This window comes from Lissotriton vulgaris, unplaced genomic scaffold, assembly GCF_964263255.1.
Source record: "Lissotriton vulgaris unplaced genomic scaffold, aLisVul1.2 SCAFFOLD_990, whole genome shotgun sequence".
In the NCBI taxonomy this organism is placed as follows: Eukaryota; Metazoa; Chordata; class Amphibia; order Caudata; family Salamandridae; genus Lissotriton; species Lissotriton vulgaris.
This window is the reverse complement of record NW_028255328.1, coordinates 312,310-319,029: the sequence shown is the minus strand read 5'-3', so window position 1 is coordinate 319,029 and position 6,720 is coordinate 312,310. Positions and strand designations below refer to the sequence as shown.

Below are 6,720 nucleotides of genomic sequence, written 5' to 3'. Positions count from 1 at the left end.
TCATGCCCTCACACTCCTTTATGCCCTCCCTCTCTCCTGCGTCTATTCCTTCCCTCCTTTCCTCCCTCTCTATCCTGCACTCGCTTCCTTTTGAGCTTTCTTACTCCTGGCCTCTTTCATCCCTTCCCTCTCTCTGCAAATAATTTCATTATACATGCACTCCAGATTTCTGTGTAAAGTAAAACACATCAACGTTTTACACATAATTCAATGAAGATACAAAACACCATTTATCAAAAGCTCAAACTTTAACAAAGGGAGTGCAGAGTAGGGAGTGCATAGAGCAGGGGGAGTGCAGAGTGCATAGAGTGCAGAGTGCGTGCAGAGTGCATAGAGGGTGCAAAGTGCATAGGCAGTGCAGAGTACATAGGGAATGCAGAGTCCAGAGAGAGTGCATAAAGAGTGCATACAAAGTGCATAGGGAATGTATACAAAGTGCAGAGTGCATAGGGAATGCAGAGTGCATAGGGAATGCATACACAGTGCAGAGTGCATAAGGAGTGCAGAGTGCATAGAGAGTGCAGAGAGAGAGTGCATAAAAAGTGCAGAATGTATAAAGAGTGCAGAGAGAGTGCAGAGTGCATAAGGAGTGCAAAGTGCATAGAGAGTGCATAGGTAATGCAGAGTGCATAGGGAGTGCATAGACAGTGCAAAGTGCAGAAAGAGTACATAGGGAGTGCAGAGTGTATAGAGAGTGCAAAGTGCATAGGAAGTGCAGAGTGCATAAGGAATGCAGAGAGTGCATAGGGAGTGCAGAGTGCATAAGAAGTGCAGAGTGCACAGTGCATAGACAGTGCACAGTGCATAGGTAATGCAGAATGCATACAGAGTGCATAGGGAGTGCAGAGTGCATAGGGAGTGCAGAGTGCATAGGGAGTGCAGAGTGCATAGACAGTGCAGAGTGCATAGGGAGTGCACTCTGCACTCTTTAGGCACTCTGCGCTCTCTGTGCACTCTGCACTCTCTATGCAAAGTGCTGCATAGGGAGTGCAGAGTGCATAGGGAGTGCATAGGGAGTGCATGATAAGTGCAGAGTGCATAGGGAGTGCAGAGTGCATAGGAAGTGTGGAGTGCATACAAAGTGCACAGTGCATACAGAGTGCTGCATAAAAAGTGCAGAGTGCATAGGGAGTGCATAGGAAGTGGAGCGTGCAGGGTGCATATAGAATACAGAGTGCTGCATAGGGAGTGCAGAGTGCACAGGGAGTGCATATGAAATGCAGAGTGCATAAGAAATGCAGAATGCATAAAGAGTACTAGGGAGTGCTAGAGAGTGCCAAGTGACTGCAAAAAAAAAGGTAATGGCAATGTAAATGACAATGCCATTTACTTATCTGTTTTCGAAACAAAAACATAAATACAAATTTTGGCATATACAATGCCAATAACTCTAACTTTTCCAAAGGCGAAACCATTGCATTGTAAATGCTTGTTACATATTTGTATCCCTGTGATATTGTTCCCCCTCCCTTAGAAATCAGCAATGAGTTAGTCCTTTCTCTAGTTTAGTTATCGGGAACCCTCTCTTAAAAATCGGCAATGAGTTAGTCCTTTCTTTAGTTTCGGTATCGGGAACTTGTGCAGTCCTCCCTTTAAATGACTAAAAATACGGGGCTGCGCCACCTCTGAGTCCTCTTTCTAGCCTACCTAGAGTATTTGATGTATTTCTTTTTCTATTCTTAGATACATCAGTCGAGTCGGTCCTTTTTCTATGTTCGGCATAGGTAACCCGTGAAGTCCGTCCTTTAATTGACTATGAGGTCAAGGCTGCTCCACCTCACAGTCCTCTCTCTGGTTCACGGAGAGTACCAGGTGTATTCACTTCACCACCCTCAAATATAGTATTTATACTGCCGTAGTTCTAAAGGACTGCGATTATTTTCCTGTTGCCTCGACTGTGCGGCGGACTCGCCCGCTGCTACATCGGATGTTTAAGGGCATTGTCCTGCTTCTACTCGGTCTTTTAAGGTAAGCGCCGCCTGTGGAAACTCCCCTGACCCTTAGATTTCTCACAATTTTATATTGTGTGAGCATCCTTTCTCATTATGCCATGTATGTTCTGACCCCCTAGTTGCCTATCACAAGAAGGCTCCGACGAAGGGATATCATTATTCTACCTCGGAATACAACATACTTTTGCAGCACCGAGTTGACCTAAGGTAGATATTATGTTTATTAGAATTGCCATGTTAGGGATTTATCTTTTTCCCTTTTCCTTCGTTACATGAACTAATTATAATATAATATATTTGGTTCTCTTTTTCACATTTGGTCTCTAGATCTTAACACTTTAAATACCTCCCCATTCTGTGGACAGTTTCTAATATAAGGCCTCCTGTAGCGCTTTGACGATAGACTCAACAGGTTCGTATATTGTGTACCTTGTAACACTATTTCATTTAACCTTCTTAGCCGTTTGTTCTTCGTTCGTTGTAAACCGGCCCTAACGTTAATACAGTCACATGCTGGTTCTTTCTGCGTTTTGTCACAGAACGCCAACATTAGGGGCTATCAGCTCCCCTTTATCTGTATGTTAGTGATTATGAAATATGGAATTTCTGTTTAGAAATCTTAATACTTTACCTTTGGCTATAGACAAAATAAGCCCTCCTCCTCATGTAGCGTGATACCGTTTATTTACCGATTGTCCTTCATCTGATTCAGTCGTTTTTGCTTATTGGTTGTTTATGGTGAATCTATACATTAAACAAGAAATAGGTATTGACCCGTCATCAATAAGAGGCATCATTATGTCTCTTCCTTTTATTTATCGCTTACATGATAATGGCAAACCTCGTTTATCGTTAATCCATTGTCCCATGCAGTTCTATTTTTACGCTACACATGTTTGTGTCATTTGATGAAATGTCTACCCGTTTTGAATAATAGTTTCCTGCTCATATAGCCCAGAACCTGCACATCATAGGATTTGTGTTTTGATTGTTTGATATTTTGTACACTTTAGGTACACAATTGTTTTGGTGATCTTTGTATTTTCGAATACTCAAGAAACTGATCGTTTACATCGTGTACGCAGTTTGGGTCAAACTTCTAACAATAGTGAGTAATTTGTCAGTACTATATATGTACATACTTTAATAACATCCATGTACAAAGGAAATGTGAGTAATTTGTATGGCGATATATATGTATAAACCGAATAAACATCCATGTAAAAAGGAAATAGTTCCTATCACCATCATGAGTATTAACCTGCCGCAAATTACATTTTTTCATTAAATTGTTTATCAGTTTCTGTTCAATTTATGAATCTGAAAAATAGGTCTTTAATTTTTTGTAAATAGGTCTGTTTATTTTTGTAACTATGAATTCATTCCTCCCTTCCTTAGATTCTGAGTACGGCACAATCCTTACTTTTATGATTCTATTAAATTGTTGTGGCAACAAGATATTATATTTAATCTTCTGACAGTGATTACTTAGGCCTTGTTTATATTCTTGTTTATGAATACACGTTTTAGTGTGTCTTTTATGAAATGTATACATAATGTAACACGAAGTGTAACAGACTGTTCTGATATTTTTAAATGTGTGTTTCAGATATCACTACCTCTTTGTGGCTCCTGAAGAAGGCGTCCTTACGCCGAAACGCGCGTCGAGTTTCACTCGCCACAGTGTGACTTTTATAAAAACCAGTGACATTAATTGATATATGTATGCCTTAAATAGTAATGAAATGTATGTTTTTTAAGTCTTATGTTTACATCGTGCGGTTATGGTTATGCCATTTACATGTATGATTTTTATATGTAAATTGATACTTGTATAGCGCACTACGCACCCGCAAGGGTCACAAGGCGCTTGTACGAATACCGCTGTGGAACCCGTCCTGGCTTTCCCTGTGAGGCGTCCACTCCTGGGCACCCCCAGGGTGAAGGCCAGGCATCCTTAGCGTTGTGGGGGCCGTTGTGGAGATTAAGCAAGCTATTGCCCAGAGTTGCAGAGTGGGACTCTATGATTAGAATAGGCACCAAGGTGAGAATTATCAGGTCCGTGGAACTTTTGAGCCCAAGACCCGCCGATGCGGGGAATTGAACCCTGGTCCCGGACTAGTCCTCTGCATCAGGGTCTCCCGCTCTAACCATTGAGCCACACTTCTCCATTAAAGTTTTGATTGCATTAAAGTTTTGATTGCTTTTAATTTCTTTTTTCATACCTGAAGTTTTTAGTGTCATTTGATATTACTTGTTTTGCCACTGTTGTTGACTGCCTGGGCCATGCTTCCATTGTGTGATCCTTTGCCGAAGTAGCAGCTATGACCGCCTCATTATCTGAAGTAACTGCATGGATCCTCATAGCCTCGGCATTGTCATCAATAACCAATAGTTGAAGTCAAGCCGGGGTAATCTGATGACAAACGGTACGCTACTAGGTCAACTTCCTTGGAAATAACTCCTACTGCCCTTGCTAGAAAAGCATCTATTGCTGTGTCTTTAGGGCCTGATGTATGTTTAGGGCTTACCATCTTCTTCTCCATGACAATGACTGAGGAACTTAGAGCCCACCACTCTGCAAGACAACAGTGCTGCTAGAATACGCTTGATCACCGGATCTGAACAGAGGTAAAAGAGTGGATCTCTTCCTTCCTGCCATGTGGTGGTTAATGACAGTCCATGAGATGACCCAGATGAGGATAACGTGGAGCAAGAGACTGGGCCCAGCCACGTCTGGCCGTGACGGGCATAGACAGGCCCACTCTTGGATGTGTCCTCGCCCAGGTGTGTCCCAAGAGCGTCTTGTGGAAAAAACAAGCACTTTAAAGTGCTAGGGTAACATTTTGGGTGGCAGCAGGACCTCCTTCTAGGAAGCAAAAGAGGATGGGGACGTAGTCCCACCCCAGGCTGCAAGGAAGTGCATCAATACCAAAAAATCCCTGTACCCTGGACTGGGATTAGTGTTCATCTAATCACGCATGCCATTATGCTGGAATTTATGTACTTTAATTCCTCAGCATCCGCCCTCTGAAAACGTCAGTCTAGGCGTGTGACCTCAAACATGCCAGTCTGTCCAAAAACAAATCATTGTTTCTTTGAACGTAAAAACTAAGGGAGATCATCCAGACGTGTTTTTCAACTCAACAAAAACCACCAGCGACTGTTCAACTAAGAAACTATGCTCCATCCACACTTCTAGTGAAATAAACATACAAAAAATGTGTGGTGAGGAGGAAGGCACCTCACGGGAGAACACCCTCGGGGCTTTTAGGCAGGTAAGTAACCAACTCTTGCCCCTTTCTCATCATCGGTTGCCGTACCTCCTCAAAGAAAATGTGTCCCAACGCAAAACCATACGTGTCATGTGCATATAAACAGGTGCAAGACAAACAACATCCAAGGATTCACTCCTTGGTATGAAAACAAAAAAAGTGTCTAAAATCAACCGACACACCAAAGTTACAATTTTATTATTAGTTATGGTGTGTGCAGGTGAATTTAAAAAGGTTGGTAGCTTAACCTTGCATACCAATACCCACAGCCAACATGTTTCACTGCCCTACACACTTATTGGCAGATTCATCAGGGCTCACCACTTGGTCGTTGCATCAATATTGGACACTCTCATAGTGGAAACTGTTGAGTTGAAAACAAGCCATAATTAAAAACCATATAATGGGAGAACTCTCAAAGCCTCAAATATGTATGTCACCAATACAACATCTGATTACCCTTATCCAGCCAAATCCTCTCGTACCAGCTGCAAGAGGACAGGAATTCTTTGTCGATTGTCACATAAATCTGTAAAACACACATGTCCGTTGTTAACAGACAATAAAAGACCAGAGGTGCAAATCTGTCAGTGATTTTATCTAGCCTTACTGAGATTCATGCACACCAATCTTCAACACACTTGGGTCGCAACATTCCTTGTAAATAGACAGCCAAAACACATGTCCGTTGTTAACAGACAATAAAAGACCAGAGGGGCAGATCTGTACGTGATTTTATCTAGCCTTACTGAGATTCATGCACACCATGCTAAATGGAAATAGATCACTCCGATGTTATGTCGCAGAATCCAATAGTTGGCCTTCACCCCATGCAGTTGGTATTTATGCATGTTTGTAATCCACTATGTTACATTTAAAACACTGCCCCAGATCATTTACACATTATCGCTGCAATCGTGCATACTGGAGCTTGCACATTGCTCGTACAGGACTTTAATCCCAAGAAATCCTGTATACCACCCCGACTCCTCACTGTACAAACAGGCACCAGGACCGGAATTCATCCCAGGAACGCCGGGTTGTGTGTTCGGATAGTTTTTAAAGTGAAGATCGGGCAGCTCTATCCCGGTCACCCGCCCAATCACGTGAGAAACACAGGTTTACATGGACGGTACTTGAAAAAGTTAAAGGCAGTCCCTGCAATGTTGAGGCAGTGTTGTTGGCGAAGGAGGCAAGGTGGATTTACAGAGAAGGAAGTGACACTAGGGGGCTGAACGAAATTATTGAATGGAACAGAGTTAGATGAGGTACACCTAAAACTCTGCCCTGGTCTTCCTGAATCCTAGCTCCTGGTGTCTACTAATATTGACTCAATCGACTCAGGAAGTTAGCCTGTATGATTTACTATATGGAACACAGAAATAACAGTTCCTGAATGTTTTGGGGACTGGTGTGTCTTTTCCCTATATCCTTTGGTTGATATCCGATGTAGGTATACCAGCAATCTAAGCGTAGTATGGGGTAAGATCTCC

At 42.4% G+C, this 6,720-nt stretch overlaps 1 long non-coding RNA gene across 1 annotated transcript; it reads left to right on the top strand.

The window, feature by feature from the left end:
* Positions 1 to 1,742: 1,742 nt before the first annotated feature.
* LOC147659166 (uncharacterized) lies at positions 1,743 to 4,142 on the top strand. Its single transcript, XR_015307307.1, has 5 exons — positions 1,743 to 1,968; positions 2,072 to 2,159; positions 2,280 to 2,364; positions 2,966 to 3,060; positions 3,562 to 4,142. It is a non-coding gene; the product is annotated as an uncharacterized LOC147659166 (long non-coding RNA).
* The last annotated feature ends 2,578 nt before the right edge of the window (positions 4,143 to 6,720 follow it).